Below are 21,426 nucleotides of genomic sequence, written 5' to 3'. Positions count from 1 at the left end.
AGGCAAACAAGACGTACTCCTTTCGAAACCTGGGTGTCCGGCATTTTATAACGAGAGATTTATGCACAAACAACTTGAAAAACTCGGTAACGACATCGAAAAATTAAAGAGCGAAATAAGAAAAAAATTTAACAATTCAGTTACAGTAATAAAAAATTCGATTTCCAAACAAAGTTGTAAAACCATTGCATTCGTTGTAAACGTTTGAAGAAAATCAAAACCGCCTTGGAACGGCGCAGCAAGGAGGACAACAATATTTTTCGTTAAAAAAAAATACCCGAAAAAGACAAAATATCTCGCTTAATTTAACAGCAGAAGCGACCTCAGAGAAGGTCTCTGTTTAAATAAATTAAATCTCAAACAACACGCAGCTTGCAATTTACCTAATGGCAAAGTCAAAAAAATATTTTCATTCTGTCATTTCTTTTGTGCGAGAAGCGCCATAAACGCAAACTACTCGGTAAAGTTAATGTTTCAGCTTGCTTGCGCTGTAAACATTCCCTGTGCAGTTGTATTCATTTGGAGATTGTGATTCTTTTACGGAATTACACAATGTGCGAATAACTGGTGATGTAAAAGTTAAAATGCTGGTGTCGATCAAATTCTTTATCCAGCTGTTTGGCTGCATAAAAACAGTTTGTTCAGGTAGCGAAAAAATATATAATTTGCTAGATAAGGCCTAGCTATTGTCCTCTACCAATTTTTTTGCAATTGGTAATTCATCATTCCATATATTCCCAGCGTATTGTTCATTCATAAATTGGAAACCACGAAAGAAAATAGGATTACCTCCCGAGGTTTCTGGGCGACGACATTGCAAGCACTGCCCTACGGATGGCACTTTATGAAGTTATACCGAATAAACCAGGTATAAAAAAAATCCTAAAAAAGAATCGGTTGGAATCATTTGAGTGCGTGGGCTATAATTATTTTCATAAAAGGATTTCAGAGCTTTATCTCCTTAAAAAACAAACTCAAACGCCTCGGATATTGAAATATCGACTTATTTTGCCCGAGTAATCTTAACTGTCGATCTTATCAGGCGAAAATAATTTCCATCCCAACCTTTTGTCCCGACTTTGATTATTTTCTCTGGAAATCAAGCAACACCAAGACGAGTTAGATTTAGCACACTCTCGTATTGAAAACCACAAAATTGCCAAAGCAATTACTGTTATATTTGTTCCTCATATTTTACTTGTAAAGATTAAGAACGGTTGTTATTTCGGTGAACGGAAAACGCCTTTCACGACCAACACTTCAAGACCAAGCGAAATTGGTGCAATTCTTAAATTTGGTTTTGCGATTATAAGTCGCAAAAGTGAAACTGAATGATCTAAGAAGTTTTGCAGTCACAAAATTTAGGGGCCTGGCTATACTAAACTAAAATATCAATATTTGTCAATTTACAAAGCGAGCTGACGAAAAATTTGTCCCTTATCCGGTGTTTGAATATTGCACATGAAAAGTGACCTCATGGAGAATAGTCGTTCAATCGGTTAAATTGCAAAGTCTCTGTGAATTTCGACACTAATTGCAAATTTATCAATTTCAGTATTATCTGGAAATAGAGAAAACTTTTCCATCCTGCAGCTGCTGTGGTGATCAAAGAAGCTTTTATTTCGCGGATTTATTGTAAATGTGGTCTACTTTAAAGAGAATTAACTCGGAATCATGGAAGTTTTTTTAACGATAGTTTAGAAACGAGCTTTTAATAAAAATATATATGCTGCGCTAAGTTTCCGATCCACTCATTATCCAAGCTTATTTCTTTTATCAGAAGACGAGGTAGTAATTTAAAACGTGCGGTTTTCTAGAGGCTGTCTTAAAAGGACCGCGCAGCTGGCCATGAGTGATTTATTCTCAGATTAAGAAATATATACGTAAAATGATGTTTCAATAAAAAAGAGGATATTGGAAAGAAATCTTGAAACGCAAGAAAGTAATCCCATGAAACAAAAAAAGGTGATAGCCTTAGTTTTCAGAGCTGATTTGAAAATATTTAATCAGTAAGATTGAAGTAAGAGTTACACAAGGTATTAAGATTGCAGGAAATTTACTCGATCGTTTACGTCGCTGTTGAAATGAAAAGGTTTTCACAACAAAGGAATGGCTTAACCTGTCCGTTAAGGTTGAATATTTTTTTGAGCCCAAAGCTTTCCTAAGATTTTCAGTTGGTAAGCCATATCGAACCAATAAACAGAGAATCACGCCCTTTTTGTCGTGCGGACATCACATCTCTTGTAATACTTTTTTTGGATAATTTCGCCAATGTCGATATGGTCGTAGATTGAAATAATGTACCAGTACAAATCACAGTCTAAGTGAATTTTATGGTAGAGAGCGAAGAACAAGCAGGCAATGAAGCGTCTTTGATGTGAAAAGATCCCTTTAAATTTTTAAGCGATGAAAAGCAGTTTTGAGGAATGGCTTCCCTACAAGAATTCTGACGTCACAACATATTTCCATGACGTAAACAGCAAAGTTTGAGAATTTCCTCAATTTCCAAGTGTTAATATAACTGGTTGAAAGTATCAAAAAAACACTGAACATAAACGCTGCAAAAAAGTAACAAGACAAAAAAAGAAAAAAAAAGAACTTTATTTAAGTGTCTAATCTTCTAGCGCTGTAGAGCACTAATTGGGGACACTGTAAATTGAAAGTAACAAGTTTACGCAAATCAAATCAAAATTTGGTTTTTGAGAAGAGGGGAAAACCGTAGTACCCGGAGAAAAACCTCTCGGTGTAGAGTAGAGAACCAACAAAGTCAACCCACATATGACGCCGAGTCCAATGGGAATCGAACGCAGGCCACATTGGTGGGAGGCGAGTGCTCTTACCACTGGGCCATCCCTGCACCCCAAGACAAGAAGACGATCGAAGTTGTAGGCAACGCGAAGACTGCCTTTCAGGGGCACCCAACGAGTAATTTCGGTAAATATCTGTTGTCTTAGGCCCTGTTTACAAGCAGGTAGGGTAACCCTACTGCTAGGGTTACCCTAGCAAGAGGGTCAAAGATAGCCCGGGTTTACAAGCAAAATTGCACAGGTAGGGTTACCCTACCACCTGGGACAACTTTGTGTGCTTGGTAACCGCCAGCATCGCAAACACAATGGAAACCGCTAAAAAGTTGTCCCGGGTAGGCGAGTTGTCCCTAGCAGAGCGTTTACAAGGCAGCTATGGTAACCCTAGCACTCAGATAGGGTTACCCTAGCGCCAGGGTAACCCGAGGTGCCTTGTAAACACGTCGATGTAGCCGAGGGTACGGCTACACGTAGGCTAGCGTGCTTCGAGCGGTGTGAGTCGCATCTGCTAAGCTAAGGCTCGTTCTCATGTTGCTAATATCGATGAAGAAAGGAATTACTGTATTTATCTTCAAGTCATTAAACTGAAGAAAACTAGAGAATAAACACCAAACAAATTGCGTAGCCTTTCAAAATTTATTTTCACTGTGGAGTTTTACATCGAATCGATAAAATGATCATTATATCGTACGCGCCTTTTAAACTTTAAAGTCGCGTTGAATGTAATTGTCAGATGCAAGTGACAATGAGATTACAGTCACAAACTCTCGGTGCTTTAACTTGAAAACCATGTTCGCTGTAATCCCTTCCAAAAAAAAAAAAACACTTTGACCAGTTTAATGACCTTCATTTTATTTTATTTTTTTTATTACAGGCTAGCGAAAAAATTGTAACTGACGTTACTTCGTCTAAATGGATGCAAATAGCGGAAATTAAGGATAAGAAGTTCTTGAGTTTACGGATGCACATCAGCAAAACACCCGCCTATGTGTTCTGATCATTGAGGATATGAATTCGCTGTGAATTGTAGTTCAATGGCATGCTGAGAGAAAAAAAAACGAGCAGGAAAATCAACTTGATATCACAAGGGAAAAGGAAGGAACACAAAAGACAGACGGAGTCAAGCTGCGTTTGGGATAAATAACTTTGATCAAAGGATAATTTGGGTGACCACATACTGTGAAACATTTTTACTTAGCGTCTTTATAGAGAAATCGATTGAATCGAAATTGTTTTGACGTTTTTTAAGGATGCGATTGTTAACATCCATAGCAAGCTGTTTGCGCCTATTTGTCGTCCCTCGATCGAGCAGGCGGAATTCATAATTAAGCACTTAGAACAATTTACCATGTTTCTATGGAGTTTAGGTGGAATTTCTGCGCAACGTGGCTGAATGAGAACACATGCAAGATCATGCAATAAACCGTCGGTGGTAAAAATCGAAAATAAAGCTGTTAAGAGAGAACTTTTATCACCAGCAGGATAGGCAGAAACGCAGCCATAAATAATTAATTGGCTGTATTCTTATTCTGTCATCTTTAGCGAAAGAATAAATATTTTTCCGGAATCTCGAATTGAGAACAATAGAGCTTGTGTCCAAATAAAACTCAAACGGTTCTTTCTTCACGTTGGAAAGAAGAAAGTCTTAGAATTTCTCAAGTTAGCAGAGCTCATTTTATGGAACACCTGCCTTGCCTCCGGGTTTGTAATAAATAAACAATGCGCTGGCCGGCGGGCTAGCTACTGCAAGCCTCACATGACGAGAAGTTAACAATTACTTCAGTAAACAGAAAATGTTGCTATAAAAACACAACACGTCAAAAGTGAAAACAATTCCAGTACACAATAAAAGAGCACAAGTCCATTCTGCAGGGCTTGAGGGATAGACTAAAAGCTACGAATTCTTCATTGAATTACTTTTAACGAAAGATTTCTACTATTTCAAATATCGCGGTCAACTCGTTGCCGAGAACAAGAACAGACCGCTGCTATATGAAAAATTAATCTCTCTGATTTGTTGTTGAATAACTGGGAGACCTAATCTCAGAAAAATTCCAGTACCAAATTGGAGAATTTATACCTGCTTTATGAATCGAAAAATACCTAGCAAACTTGTTTAATTTCGAGAAAAAGAGTTATTTGTTCTCTTCTCTCGACGGCTCTCTTTGGATTAATATTGGATTGTTAAGGTTGACATTCCTTGAAGCCACCTGCAAGCAGCTGCTTCGTAGTTGAAAGGTGGCCCCATGCATGCAACCCAGCCAGGCCGACATTCAGCAGAGCATGCTTAACTTAAGGGTAGGGAACATTTTCGTAACATCATTAAAGCAGCGGATAGGGTCCAACCTTGCATATATTATTCGGGACGGCCCTACATGTAAATAAATTGCCGTGTCAGTGCCGTGTAGCTATAAATCACGCGAGCATGATTTCCACAAACCGACATACGCAAGGCTCAGATGAAACTGAGCTCTTCAAGACAATTAATAAATAATGCACGTACGGTAAAGTAGTTCGAAACGAAAAGAAAGAAGGAAAGAAGATTTGAGGACAATTGATGAAAAGACGATCGAACAAGCAGAACAAGTTCTAGAACACTCAATTCCTTTACAAGGCAAAAAATAGTCACTTCCAGTCCAACTTTCCGAACGCTTAAAAACTGTAAAAATACTGATATACAAAATCGAAATATAAGTGGTTCATGATAAAGAAAAAGCTGTGTGATATTAATTGATTAACTTACCACTCCCCTCATAGGGGCTTTCCTGAAGGACAATGACATAACTAATACCACTGAACACATCTCTAGGACTGAAACACTGTAAACAGATCTCTACGAATGAGTCACGAATCGCCACTGGGGAAGGGACCTACACCAGTTGATCATTTACATGCGAAACCTAGAACAGCTTTATTTTGTTTTTCACTCTTGCTACATTTACAATATTTAAAAGGGGAGACTACTGACAGGGGCCATGACTGCGCGTAAGTGTACAACTTCATTGTATTCAATGCTCCTATTAATGGTTTGCCCTAGGAAAGGTAGGGCGGGAAACCCCTCCCCCCCCCCCATTCTAGGGCAACCATTGATAGACATTTTTACAGACCGAGTTATTTTCAGATTGATTTTTCCGCGAAACCAGACCTTTCTAGCTAATCACAAGTGTTGCAAGAGAAATTATTACCCTTAAGAGTGAGAATGGTCACTCACGCAAGCCAGTCTAATTTGAGAACTAGTCCAAGGGGGTATTTACATGAGACCGGGACGAACTCAAGCCGGTATGAGTTTGAATCGGCCCCCATACAATTCTTATCATGCGTTTACACGAGACCAGCTTGACAATGATCTCAGACTGGTCTGACTTCAGCCCGGTTTACACTACAGACAATTTTCGGCACGGCTCGTGTGAAATTGGCATGGGTGCCTAAAAAGAGCTCGGCAAACTTTGTTTACTCTGCCAAAATTTTTGGGCCCGGGTAAGTTCTCTTGTAGACATGCGCAGTTCAATTATAATCAAGAACGTCCGCGTGATTTTGGTGGAGAATGAGCAGCCATCTTGAAATATACACAAAAACACCGCTAGCCTATATGAATTAAGGCTCAAATTTGGCCCTTTGAAGTGTTTATGTTGTCGGTCAAATCTGTTCTCAGGTTGAATCCCTTTTTACCTAGGTTAAATTGGTGATCCTTATTTGATTAAAGCAGCTATCAACCCCACAAAAATGACTGTAAACACCTTTACCTTCCCTCAAGCACTGTCTTACCCTTCTCAACACATCTTTATGTTTTAGATCATCCTATCAGTTTCTGTAGTCATACACTTGTAAACATTACAACATGGCAAGGGATCAAAGAACTGTACTATGCATTTACCGGTTCTCGAACTCTGGCCCTCCAGATCTATAGTCCTGTGTCTTCACCACTACACTACAACGACGAACATGCTTAACACACCAGACTTCTCATCATTATTTATTTTCCTATAATAAGTCAATTGATATCCACGTATAATAACCAAAACTGATCCTAACCTGACCCTAATTTTTTCTCCAAGAAAGTTTCTTCCATTCGTCTGAATACGTATTCAACCTACAGTAGGTAAAATGAAGATCACCAATTTAACTCGGGTAAAAGCGGATTCAGCCTGAAAACGGATTTTACCGGCAACATTTACACTACTTGCTCTACCCGAACCGTGCCTATTTTTTCAGCACCCGTACCATTTTTACCCGTGCGCGGACTACCTCGCCGAAGGTCCCAGCACGTGTAAGAATTTTGGTTCGGCACGGATGAAATTTGGTACTGAGAGGTTGTTTACACTGCAAATTTTATCCGAGCCGAACCTTTTTTTTTTTTTGGGACCCGTGCCAATTTCACCCGAGCCGTGCCAAAAAATTTCTGTAGTGTAAACCGGGCTTTCGTCTCGGTTCCTGGACCGAGACGAGAAATTCTCCTACCGATCTGAGTTCTTACCTTTCTCAGGTAAATCACGACAACAAATCTCAGACCGGGTTGAGAAATTTCATGCCTGTGCGCTTTTGGGTTAGCCACATATTTATTAGACAAAACATATCATTTCATCCCGAAACCAGGCACCAAGCATTTCGTCTCGGTTTTATGTAAACGGCTGCAAAATTTTATACCGGTACATATCGTTTATGAAAGCGCGACGTACGGTGTTTTATTCACGAGTTGTTAGTGTCCAAAACCCGAATGAGCTAGGTACGAGCCATTCTGATTGGCTCGTACCTCGCTCGTTCGGGTTTTTGACACGAACAACGAGCGAATACATACATCTTCTTCCATGGTTCAACATATAATACGCGCGGATATTTTGCGAGTTGAGTAGTATTTTCCCAAGCAGGGGCGAGGAAAAATACGAGCAATGAGCAAAATGTCCGCGAGTATTATATGTTAAACAATCGAATAAGAGATTTATTATTCCACTACAAAAATTTCTTATTTTGCTTCAATTTATATTTAATGGTAACGGTGTTTAAAAAAAAGCATCACCTCTCCTTCAGGGCGCGTGCGAACGATGTAAACAGCACAAAAGCCAGCCAAATTTCCTTATTTGATTGGATAAACAAAATGACGAGTGAAACCGATCACAAACCAAATTCTCTAAATTGTCAGTCTTTGCATCATGTTGAAAACAATTTCTTTCATTGAAAAAGTTCCGTTCCGTCCGTATTTGCTCCGTTCTAAACCGGTCAAACCGGAACACTACAGTGTATTACCGTCTCCTAATTTGCGCGTTCTCTTGACCGAATATGGTAAAATGGCGTAATAGTGGAATAATAAAAGTTCATACCGGTCTGAGTTGGTCCTGGTCTCATGCAAATACCTTCTAAAGAAAGCTTGATCTGTCAAAATGCCGTTACATGTACCAAGTTCAATGGGCTTCTGCTGCTGAACAAAACCATAATGGACTAGAAGGAGCAATCAAATGGAACTAGAGCGATTTTCAGTTGTCTCGAAAGTAATAAGTGAATTGCTTTGGTTTTGCATTACCTCACTCACTGATTGGTTCGAACTCTCGCACCACCTTTTCAACCAATCAGAAGTGAAACCAAAACCCATCGTGGCTCGCTCGTGCACATTTTCCCGCGCTTTGTATCGGCTACGTGTAATTAATTACTTCGAGTTTTGATTGGTTTACTGGATTGTCTCCGTCCTTTTTGATTGGCCAAAATAATTACTTTGGTTTTGGTTTTACGACACTCGATTGAAACTCGCTCTAACGGAAGAATGAGAAGTTAACTGTAGACAATCCATAGTCTGCATAGTGGGATCAGATCGGGACATGAACAATGGGGAACACCGGATTGCAAGGACGACAACCGGGTGACCTATGATCTCTCCGCCCGTTGACGTTGACTGGCATTTGACAAAGCCTTCGTCGTGTACCTCCGAATTATCAACTGATTTCCTTTAATGAGACACTCAATTTGAACAAAGAGCTTGATTGCATAATGATGTGGGTACTTATATTATGACACCAGTTCGTTTCGTGTTGAATGAGCTTGAACATTCAGCTATTATCGATTCAATTTTTAAACCGCACCAATGCACAAATCGGGCATCTATAAAGTCAAGTTACGAACTTGTTCCCCAATCTTACGACCATTTTGCAGAGGAATCGTGCCGTCATTTTAAAGCCTCGGGCGTTCTCTATACGAGAGAGATCTGCGACACATGGTAACCGAATCGAGGCGATTTAAGGGAACTTAAGACCATTTTGCAGTGGAATCGTGCCGTCATTTTACGGCCTCAGGCGTTCTGTATACAAGAGAGATTTGGTACATAAGGTAACCGAATATGGCACGTGATACGTTAAGTCCACAATGTGGCCAACACATCGCACATGCGCACAACCACTTCACCCGGTCAATTTGCAACAGGGCAGAAACAGCTGTCCATAGCTGCCAGTTAAGCCGGTGAAGTGGTTTTGATCATGCTTGGCCACACCGGGTTAGTGGTATGGTGTGGTAACCTTGCTTTTTTATGTTCTTTTTTTTTTGCGTCTTTCCTTCTATTCCTCCAAACCAACGCCGAGGCACGTGACTCATCAAAAAACGCCTGTGGAGGGGAATATGTGTTTGAACATGTTAGTTCAAAAATCAATGAGCTCAATGATTTGGGAGTCGTTAATCGTTCTCCACACAGCTTGCTTTTTCAAACATTGTTTGATGCGGCCACCCCGGCTTAATTAAGAATTAGGGAATGCGAGTTCCTGTCGGAAATGGTGCGGTAATTCGAGTACAGGATTTGTAACGGTGATTTTGTTATTTGATTGAGAAGTGGTGAGGGACTGATTTCGATTATGACCTTGAACTTTAGAACCAGAAAGGCCGAACATTGTAGAGAGAGAGATTGTTACTTTGGAGAGAAACTTAATTAAACACAATCGACTGAAACTGGGCGTTTTTAGATCAATTATTCAACATTGGAGGTAATTCCCAACATTACAAATTTACACTCTTTTTCCAGATATTCTTACCCAGGGTCTTCATAATGATTTATCTATAGGCCATTCCGGAATTGTGCAGGGAAATGGGGCGAGTTTCAAATTTGAACCAATCGACACCATCACATAAAAGATTACATTGAGATTGGCCATCTGTCCAAGTTTGATACTTTTAGGTTGAACAGAAATCAAGTTACGGACTTAAAAGCATGTTTAAAAATCCATACAAACGTCTCCAATTTTGAGGCGGCCTTCCCCAAATCCATTTAAACTCTTAGAATTTTTTACGGTTTCCGTAATATTCATAAAGATAGGCAAAGAAAGTGATTTTCACCACAACTATTTCCAAATAGTAAATCCATGACAGGATTTTCCAGTTGCCCAAACGTGATAAAATGTTTAAGAGTTTGTTGTTTTGGTGGACGTTTGTATCGATTTTTAACTATGTTTTAAAGTCCGTAACTTGGTCTACGTTCAACCTAAAAGCATCAAACTTGTGATAGTGTCAATTTATCGATTGTTTTTGAAACTCGCCCCAGCTCCCTGCGCAATTCCGGAATGGCCTATAGATGTCACGAGAGTCGTTTTGCAAGTTTTTCTGATTGGTTTCCTTTTCTTAGACTTTTGTTTCCAATATTTTTTGTTGAAGTCGGAATTTATTTTACTTATTGGGGCAAAGATGTTTTCAAACAGGTCTGAACAAAGGATCTCACCTGAGTTGCACAACACTCAAAGTTCAGCGGATATCACAAGGTCTCGCAAAGGATACTCTGTTCTGGTTGAGGCAATCAGCCACTTAGTTCAAGTGTATTAAAACCCTGCTTCGTTTACAAAGACCTTGGTAATTTTCTTCATGGATGTAACATCAATACTTTTGAAGACCCTCGTATTGATAACGAATGCAACCCTTCAAGGGGTGAAAGCAAAGAATTGCACAGAATCGCAAACTCGCCTCCAAGCGGACAATGAGCAATGCTGCAGTTGCTGCACGAAGATAGCTATTTGTTTACAGAATCAGGAGTGCCGAACTAACCACCAATGCCCGAGGGGTTACGTTTGCTGTGGCTACAGATGTGTGAACGACTGGGACTGCTTACGAAAACACTGCGGTTGGAATGCTTGTGATGGTCACCAAGAAAGGATACCTTGCTATGATTATTGCGCGCAGGGCACAGACGTTAAAAGTTTAACATTACCACTAATAATCTGCATCGTTGCTGTTTTTCTTATCTTTGTTATTTCCGCAAGAATGTGTAAACTTATGTTTTGCAATCGACAGAGGAATGTTTTCCGGGAGAGAACGGATGGAATCGCAAAAGAGTCTCTCGATACCTATGATAATTTACAGCAAACCAAGATCCAAACGTCATGTAGTTTAGCGGAAAGTAGCGAACAGACGCCTTTGAGTGCAGGAAATCCGGTGGACGAAAATGGCTGCGCACGCTCGTACGGCTCCGTGAAAATGAGCCCGCGATATTGTTCGTCAACTTAATTCATGCTTTACGCATCTGCATTCGTGAGGTTCAACGTGATTGTCCCGCTACCCAAACCGGTGTCACAGCGGATTTGGACCCCCCCCCCCCTCCCGGTCCAGACCCGCTAGCAGATATGGACCCCCTTTCGTGGATTTAGACCCCCCCCCCCCCCCCTGAAAATAAGCGTTCTAAGTCGAACAGTTATAAACGGAATGATTTCTATACTCACTCTTGCGAGGGACACTTTAAATAGTACTTTTAGTGTAAGCGAAGTTTATTGGTCAAAATTTATCTGTTCATCCTTTTGTGCTACAGCAATTGTTCTATTTACGAAACCGCAGAATTTCTTTCCCATCTCTTTCTCACCTCAAACTAAGTCTGTTAGAATAAATATCAAGAACGGTTCCTTTAAAGCACCAGCCATTTGAAATATCAATTGAAAGAAAAAGAACTTTAAAAAACAATGCTTTCAAAGACAAGAGTTAAAATTTGTATGTACTTTACGAAATGCTGCAGTGTGTGAAGTCTAACTTCGCTTTTTCTTCTTAACCCTTTCACTCCCAATAGTGCCACTTATAGATTTTACTCTAACGCAAGACGATTTTACTCGTCCGTGGGGAACCCCACGGGGCTGAAAGGGTTAACAACAGCTAGATTCACTCAAAAAGTATGTCCCCATTAACCCTTTCACTCCCAATAGTGCCACTTATAGATTTTACTCTGTCTAACGTCAGACGATTTTACTCGTCAGTGGGGAACCCCACGGGGCTGAAAGGGTTAATAGAGTGATTTCACAAACCCCAATTCTTTCACGCTAATTAGAATCCTCCAATGCTAATGAGTGTATAGAAAAAAAGATAAAACTACCGCACGTATTGTTTGTCAGTTTCAAACTGTAACATAAAAGAATTTGCATATTGTGCACGTGCGCAAAATTTAAAACAACATCATTTTTGGAAGTGCCAAACAGGGCTTTTCTCAAAATGTCAAATTTATGGCGCCCATGGGACGTAGAAGAAGAAAAATCTGCGGGTTCTGGAAACAACCAGGATAAAGGTAAAGTCTATGTTACACGAGGCAATTTTTCTTGCAACTCGCATCGCAGCAAACGTTGCGTTGCAAGTTGCGAGAAAAAATTCACATGTAATACCCCATTTTGCAACTGCAATTGTTGCGTTGCGAGTTGCGAGAAAAGTAGAATGACCCTCTACTTTTCGCAACGTTGCGAGACAAGTTGCTTGCTTGTGACATCCCCTCTGCAACTTGCAACGCAATTTTGTCCAGAATGGGCCAATCAGAGCTCATCTTTCGGCGACTTAGCGCGTCCGCCGTCTTGTCTGTTATTAGAGAGCTTAAGCATGACGTTTGTGCCAAACGGCAAACGTCGGAGTGAAATTAGGGTTTTGCCAAAGATGGAAGAACAATGCTTGATATTAGCTCATTTCTGTCCTGTTAGCTCCACATCTCAAGCAACTTCTCAAAGGAAGGAGACAAGGTAAAATGAGATAATTTTCACGCTTTTATGACAAGCAAGAGCCTGCCTGCCGTTTCCCGTTTGCCGTCGGCCGTAAACGTCATGCTTAATCTCTCTATTGTACGCGTTGCAAGTTGCGAAAGAAGTTGCCAACGTGTAACATACCCTCTGCAACTTGGAAGGTTTTTTATTCGTCATCGTTGCGTTGCGAGTTGCAAGAAAAATTGCCTCGTGTAACATGGCCTTAACAGCTCCAGCTGATACTATATTTATAAATGTTTTGACACAAGGACAACTAGAAACTAAATAAAATTTCCCATCCCAACCCAAAACCAATTTTCTGAAGGCCTTTCTTCCTTTCGCTTGATTCTTACTTCAAACAGGCGCTCAAAGGAAACGCGTTTCTATCGGAGAAAATGAAAAACGCTTTATCGTGGAATGTTACAACCTCTGCCACGGCAAGGACTGGAAGGAGGTGTTGCTCTTTGCCAAACAAAGAGTCATTGAGGCGGGATTACCTGACCACGTTGTGAGGATGTATTTGGAACGATCAGCAGATCGCTTTACAGGGAGAATGCGCAACATAATTAAGAATGTCTTGCGATCGCCTCAACCTGCCACCCCGGCCAGCAACGTCGACAGGTTTAGACGAAACGCCTGCCTTGATTGCCATGCAAACAAAGTATTCAACGTTGATGACTCCAAGTCAACGAAAAGCGGAAGCTGCGAAAAGAAAACTCGACAATGAATTAATCGCTTCATCATTGGACAGTTCAGACGACGAAGAGAATGGAAGGCACGAGGAGAAGGAGAAGAGGCGAAAGATTGATCACGCTAAGGAAGCACAACTAGCCCATCAAAAAATGTGTCAGAAAGCCATGGACTCCATGAATAATGTGAACGACTTGCTGAGGAAAGCGAATACCTATTTAGACAAGGCCAAGAGATAAGGAAGAAAAACGCCATGTTTTGCTCCATTTAGCATATAGGAATCAGGGTTTGTGAAATCATTCTAATGAAAATTAATACGAGAATTCTTGACTTGACAAGTTTGCTTATAAAAAAGGAAAAATCTTCTAAAGCCTTGTAATCAAGTGACCTTCTAAGAACGCGTCTTCCAACCAAGAGGTGTTACTTCAAAAGTAGCACCTCCTTTGGGGAAGCGCCGTCCATTCAAACTATCAAATGGAAGAAAAAGTAACGCTTTACGAAAAAGCCACAGCACGTGCTTTCAACAACTTTAACTGAAGCCCAAGTCTGAGTTTGCTTTTTTTTTCCTTATTAAAAAGATAACACGACAATTCTATGAGTTCCAAGCGCGTTATTTAAGCTTCCGTCAGAAAGGAGTTAAAATTGGCATCTACATACTTTACGAAATGCAGCGGCGAATGCTCTTAAACAACAAATTGACTGATCTAAGTCTTTTCCTCAAGTTTCCCCGATCCAAAATCCAACTCTGAATTGATAACATGGTTTGCACAGGTTTGATGGCCTTTTATTCAAGGACTTTTCAAGGACTTTTAACAATATTCAAGGAGTCCATTTCCACAAGCACGATATCACATTTTTTCCACAGTCACCCCAAAAGAGCATTTCCAGTAAGTGCAAATAAGGTCATAAAACCAAAGGATAGGATTGTATAGAATCATTTCTTCAACTTTTTCAGCATGGAACTTAATTTTTTGTCTAAGGAAACAAGATCATTAAGTTTATCCTTTGCAGATCGCCTCAAAGCATTCGCCTGAGTGACAAATGTTAACTTAGCAGTAGCCTCTGCTGTGGTACAAAGTTCATCGGCTGTGTCATTAAGTGACTTAATCTCAGCATCAATTCTCTTCTTCTTCTTTTTGACTTCATCAATCTCTTCCATCACACACTTTCTTTCTGACCGTTCCTGTTCAGTTTTTTCAGTTCTTCTGCCTTTCTTGATATCAAGGTCTTTTTCGTACCGTTGTCTCGACACCTTGACTGAAAGCAGCACGGGCTTGCTCAATTCAACGTTCAATACTCCTCCCACACTGTTCACATGGTCGCAAACAATCCTTTGAGTTACTAGAGTATGTTCCTTCAAATTCTCATCCTCTACCTCTTTGTCGACACTAAAACCTCTCTCAACTGTTGCCTGTCCATGTGACAAAATTAGAATAAGTTTTACAACACTGAAAACACTCTTGTAGCTCTCGTTTGCCATGCATTCATAGAAGAGAGTATCCACTGTGTCTTCAGCTGATTGGAAGGTAGCAAATCTTTCTGACCCAAAAACTGGAATGCTGTCCAAGAACATAGCAAACTGTTGCAGGAGAGTGTCACGTTCTTCCTCTTTAACTCTTTCAGGACTTCTTGAATTTTACTGAACAAGCTTCCTTGTTTGAGGCCATCTTGACTGGAGTCAGTTACGAACTAACTATAACCATGAAACCTAATTTTTCCTCCTTTGGCATACCGGAAAATGGTTTTGGGTGCTTTTTTTTCCGCAAACAACTTCTTATGTAGAAGAAAATTTCACGTATACGGCAAACATGAAAATGCCTACTTTCACGTTGAAACGGCAAGAGACACCTGGCAAACATAGAAAATGGCGGGAAAATCATGGTCACATGGTCACTTTTGCTAAACACGAGGGGGAGTTGGGAGAATTCTCGACAGTTATGCAAACCCGAGACCCAATCGAGGGTTTGCATAACTGTCGAGATTCTCCCAACTCCCCCGAGTGTTTAGATGAGGCTATGGAAACACGGAAAAAAGTCCTTTATTGCTTTTATAAAATATTTCTCAAAGATAATTAAACAAATGAAGGAAAATGCTCGTTTTTTTACTTCTAGATTGAAACAGCTAGATTTTCTTGATACACGCTCATATTTCCTACCAGCCGATCAAAACGCGCGTCTGACAACACTTACCCAATCAAAATTCGTGTGATGTCACAGCCGTGTTTCCATTCTCTCATTTAAACACAGCTATTGACAAATGAGAGTGCGGAAGCTCGGAAATGCAACTTTCAGCATTCTCGACGAGATATCAAAAAAATAAACGTGGAGAAACGTAAAATGACAGATGTTTTACTTCTGATTTTTATTTTTTGCTTGAAATTGGGTGGGCTAAAGCCTTCCAGCCCCCCGTCCCTGTATGCCTAAAGGACAGTTTCCCGATGTTACAATTTGGTGAAGCATGAAGCGATTGGGAGCATTTTCCCTTTCCCGGGGGAGGATGTTAGTCCGTCGCGGGGTTACATCCGGGGGCCGGTTGCTGGAAGCTTGGTTATCGCTAACCGTTGGTTAAGAGGTATTGCCTAGGCATTAGTAAAAGGCTATCATCTTCTAATCATTCAGTAGAGAATACGAATATATAGTACAGAATATTGAAAAGTGCATTGCATAATGAGCTATCTCTCAAAATTTAAAACTCGATAAACCAGATAATCTTTAAGCAATTATCGTAATGGCTTTGAAATTCGAATTTTTACAAGGAATGTATGGGGTCGTTAGCGCTCTATACACATAATAACTTAATGTTTTTGAAAGCTAACAACTGGCTTGTTATCAAAGGTAAAAGGCTTTTAAGCCTTTTAGCTTTTAGCTTTTTAGCTTTTAGCTTTTAAAAAACCGGAGAGTTAACTACTAGTTTAACAAGTTCTTTTAGCTTGTGAAGTCAATTCGCAACTAGTACGATGCCCAATGCCCACGATGTAAGCAAACTCGTATGCTAAGGAAACAAAAGTAATGTATTCAAGGACACCAGCAGAGATTCCCTTCTATATAGGGAATCGAGTGCCGCCAATCAAAAAGGACGGGGACAATCCGGTAAACCAATCAAAACTCGAAGTAATTACTGACGTAGCCGACACACAGCGCGGGAAAATGCGCACGCGCGAGCCACGATTGGTTTTGATTTCACTTCTGATTGATTGAAAAAGTGGCGCGGGAACTTTGAACCAGTCACTGAGTGAAGTAATGCAAAACCAATGCAATTCGCTTATTACTTTCGACACTCAAATGAAAATCGCTCTAGTAAATTTGTCGTTACTATAATAAAATAAGCCCGGCCGATATTCAGGAGAATGTTCAGGAGGAATTTTTTCCTCAAGTTCCGAGAACACGCTTTGAAATTTAAAAGCGCGGCAACGGTGGGGTCAAGTCGGGTAGCGCTTCCTGCGGGAAATATACCTGTCACACCCTGGGAACATGAGCTCAATTTCCTTTGTGTGCATTGTAATGGCTTTAATCAGTAATGGTCGACCACACTCACTGAGGATGCCCAGCGTGCATTTAGATTCTTCGAGGTCAATGGGCCTTCTTCATGTCTGAAGAAGCTTTCTTGTTCGACACTTGCCGGCTAATTGACGAAAATTATAGAAATGGATGGTAAGCCATGCTTAAAGCTGATCAGCAGCACTAAAAACCTTGGAATTTCGTTTCCATGTCCCGTTTAAACAACAACACATATCACGCGCGCCATTCGAGTTGCGGCTGTGGACAGAGTGTTTGTTTTCTTACTCACCCAGCTACCATTAACCACATGCAGTGATTTATCTTTGAAACTAGTCATAAGAAGGGTGTTACTTATTTTCATGCTCTCTCAGACAAACGAAATTAGCGAAGAATTTCGACCTCTGTGGAAGAATCCAGAAAGGGGAACGAAACGCAAGCGAAGCTTCGTTCCCCTTGTGTTTCACTTGCGCACTGACATGTCACTCATCCAAAGGCCTCCAAAGGTTATAAACATCAATTTATTCCCAACGTTTGAGCACTTTGTAAAATTCAGCTATCCAAACAAATGTAACTAAAGAACCCACTAGAAGGCTTGCGTGCTGTGAAAAAGCAAACAATTTTCAGGAATTAAAAACAACATTCTGCTATGTGAGGCATAGACCAAATTGAAAATAAAACACCGCCTTCTATTGATTACAACAACGCCATTAATGTAGCTAAAAGCGATGCTACTATGCATAGAAGATTACTACACGATAGCAAAGCGCCTGGGTCATTAATGTCATACTGTGTTTCTTGATTGTCATGAGGTTGCAACTCAATGGCTCGCTGATTTCTCGATGGTGCTATCGGAAATGAAAAGAATTCGGTTGTTGGTGTCGCCGACTGTGGAACAGAGCCAATAGGAACAGAAACGCGAATGCTAACAACGTTTTCCTCACACGTTTTTACCTCCAGTTGATACAAGTTTCCTAGAACTAGGTGTTGAGACGCATTTGCGAACGAGCGAACAAAATAGAAATAGACCGGAGTGCCCTGGCTAGAGTTCCGCTCTTCAGCGGGTATTATGGTGTAGTTACACCCTGTGTCGTCGTTCATTCTCATGTCCTCGCAGAATTTCCAGTCACCTGAGAGAAGCTCGACGCTTGGAGGTCTTGAATGATTCAAAGGATAACTTGCGTAGACTCCGTCGATAATATTTTCTAAGTACTTTATACAAGTTCCGTTTGTGTCACGACTTTGAAGCCCTACTTGTCCCGTTGTGATTTTGTCGATCACCTCTAATTGCGAATTCTTCGAAGCGTTTTGTTGACGTAGTTTCCATGTTGAGCACATAAATATATTGTAGTCCCGTTGGTGGCAGAAACACTCGGCGAACACTACCTTTCCAATGATAGAGAAATTTTGCAAGTGGCGACCCTCATCCGCGGACACAGATAAGACATTATTGTTGCGATCTTGTTTCTTGGAAGCTGCACCCAAGGTTACCGTAAATACCATTGAAAATGTCAGGCTTGCGGCTAGGATAAGCCATAAACTGCAAGAAACTGCGTTGCTCATGCCACGATAGAAGAAAAAAATGCCACTTTTAAGATGGTGTGCTTAAACTCAGGCTGAGTGATTTCTAAGTATCTACCGCGCGGCTCCTTTTTAAACGTACCACTTTCGAAAACATGTCAAGACAAAATGCAGTGTTGTCAAAACATCGAGCAATTTGATCACTATTTTCCTGATGAAGCTTTATTTTTTGCCCTCTGTAGGTTGACACTTGCGTGCAAGTTGCCGAAAACAAAATCCTGAACCTTGTGCAATCCGTGGAATCCTTCTAAATCAACCGGGAGTGATATCTCTATTCTAACACGATTTTCTTTGGCACCAAATAACGGGCATACTATGAGTCACGTGTCTCGTAAACGGTTCCTCTCTTTTCAGGGCTCAAGACTGGTAAAGTTTGAAAATTATAATCACGTGAAGGTCGATTCGTGTTTTTGTGCACCAGGGGCGCGTTTCTCAAAAGTCCCGAAAACTTTTCGAGCCCGCAAAGCCATCTGTGAAATTACCTACCGCTTGTTTTGGAAAGCCGATCTTTTAACATGTTTTCAAGGTAACAAAAAGAAAAATATCTGTGAAGTTTGACGAATTAAATGCTCTCCGTTTTTGAGTTACAAAAGGAATTGTGACACCCGAAAATGGCCCGTAAAGTTTCGGAACTTTCGAGAAACGGCCCCCCCAGGTCTATGTAAGAGTGTAGGCTCTCAACGCGTGCATGATTAGCGAAATTAAAAAAAGGGGTATGGAGCGTTTTCACTCACGTGACCTGCAGCCATATTGGATAATAAATGGATTGGTACACCATCATGGCCGCTATCTCTTTGGCCATCCCTCAAACTGACATTTCCCTCCCTCTTTATTCAACTTGCATGACGTAAAATCAGATCAGGCGAGCCAAAGAGTTGAACCCGGATCGATGGGTTCTCCTTGCATATTCCAATATCCCCTAGACTAACGAGACGAGCTCCTGAAAAATCGAATTTTTTGGAGTATTGACATAGTAGTACCTAGCAAAACAAGTAACAGCTAAACGTCTTCAAAGTGGTTTTCAGACCTAAATACTGTATATCAGCGCGGCTTTGCTTAGAAACGATACTTCTTGTTGAACTAAAGCTCTAATTCTGCCTGTTTTCATTCTTTTTAAAGCGATAAGCTTGTCATATTAAGATGGGATATCGCGTCGTCTTATTGTAAGGAAATATCCAATGTCAGTTTGACGGATGGCCATAAGTGTTGACCTTTGTTTTGGAACACCAACATGGCCCGCCGTGACGTCATGTGAAAACCACTGTATTCGTATTCTCAGTATTGGACTGGAACTAGCTTGCAATGGAGGCTAATGCGGGGAAATATATGAAAAAGTATTTTCATTTGAAAAGATTCCCCCGCATGAACCTCCATTGTAAGCGACTGTTCCAGTCCAATACTGAAAATACGAATATGGTCTATATTCCAACAAATCACCTCAAAATAGGCGAAAATTCACTTCTCTGAACATAGTCTCTTTTCGATTGCGACAAAATACAACATTGTTCCATACATTTCTCCATTTACCTTTGTAGTTGGAGTACGATTAGAAGAAAAAGAAAAAGAAAATAGAAGTGTCTTTCAAACTTATGGCGACACACGAGATCTTGTGTCTTAGCTTTGTTGCTAATTGCAATTTTAAACATTCGTTAACATCCGCGACATTATGAAGTATCAGACTTCCATTATTTTTCGAAATTCAAGCTCAAGGAGAAAAGCCCCCGTGGGGAGGATGGGAAACTAGTTGCTTGGTTGCGGGCGAACGACAACTAAAAAATCAGAGTCCCGAGGCAGGGTGGGATGCGCTACAAAAACTCCAGGGGAGCTACAATCTTGAACATTGAAAATGAAGACCACCCCTCCCCCAATGATAAAAGAATGGCTGGATTTAACTTGCGCGCGGATTCATTATTGATTTTGGGGGATTGGGTAGGGTACAATTTTTTTACTTTATTTTGTCCAACATTGTAGGTCGTTTATCGAGGTTCTGAATGGACAACAAGGTGATTTCAATCTTTAAGTTTGTCTTTCTTCCTTTTCCTCAATATATATTGCTTAGAAATCTATCGTTCGGCCATTTTTATTGCATACTGTTTTTGCTTTAAATAGCATTTTTTCCACTTTGAACAGAAGATTCGATCCTTGTGAAACGTCCTTTGATTTTGACTGGAACTTTAAAAGAAAATGTTCTTGTGAAATTTCAGGAGTTTTTCCATGTTTAAAATCCTTGTGAAAATAGTCAAATTTTTGTTCTTGCGTTTTCAGATTTTTGACCGCGGGTTAGTTTGTAACTTCCAAAACTTGAAAAAATGTCGGACCGACTTTTTTCAAGATAACCCAAATGCAATCCGTTTCAATCTTGTCCATTTGTGTCCATCCACGCTTCTCTTTGCCTTTGCTGTGCTTCTTTTATGTTGTTCAACAGTTTTAAGTGGTTATTTGGGTGTCATGAAATTGCATTATTTTGCAATGCATAGCCCCTTTAAATGTTGAAGTATGAAAAATGACTATGTTTTCGACCAACTTTCCAAAATATGCGAGGTGAAACTGTTGTCGTCGACTTTGAAATGAACACATAAATTGGCAATGAAATATGAAAACAGCAGATAAAAGAAGCGAGCCTGGATTTTTCTGACTTCTATAATATATATGTATTATTCACTAGCCGGGGGGTCCGTATAAGGAAAAACTTCCCGAGGTCTCGAGACCGAGGGCACAGTTTTTTTTCCTAGACGGATAAACCTAGGCCGGTGAATAAGTTCTTTTTTTTAATTTCTAAATTGTATTTTTAGAGCACACGGGAAACTAAGCTTGATTGGGTTTCGTCAGTGTTGCTTTCTTTATCATGTTCGTTTATGTAACAAAATTCGCTTTCGTCGTCAGAATCCATCGTTTTTTGTCAAAAAGTTCAAAAAT

The sequence above is a fragment of the Montipora capricornis genome, chromosome 4 (assembly GCF_036669925.1).
Source record: "Montipora capricornis isolate CH-2021 chromosome 4, ASM3666992v2, whole genome shotgun sequence".
Classification (NCBI taxonomy): domain Eukaryota; kingdom Metazoa; phylum Cnidaria; class Anthozoa; order Scleractinia; family Acroporidae; genus Montipora; species Montipora capricornis.
This window is presented reverse-complemented; position numbering follows the sequence as displayed.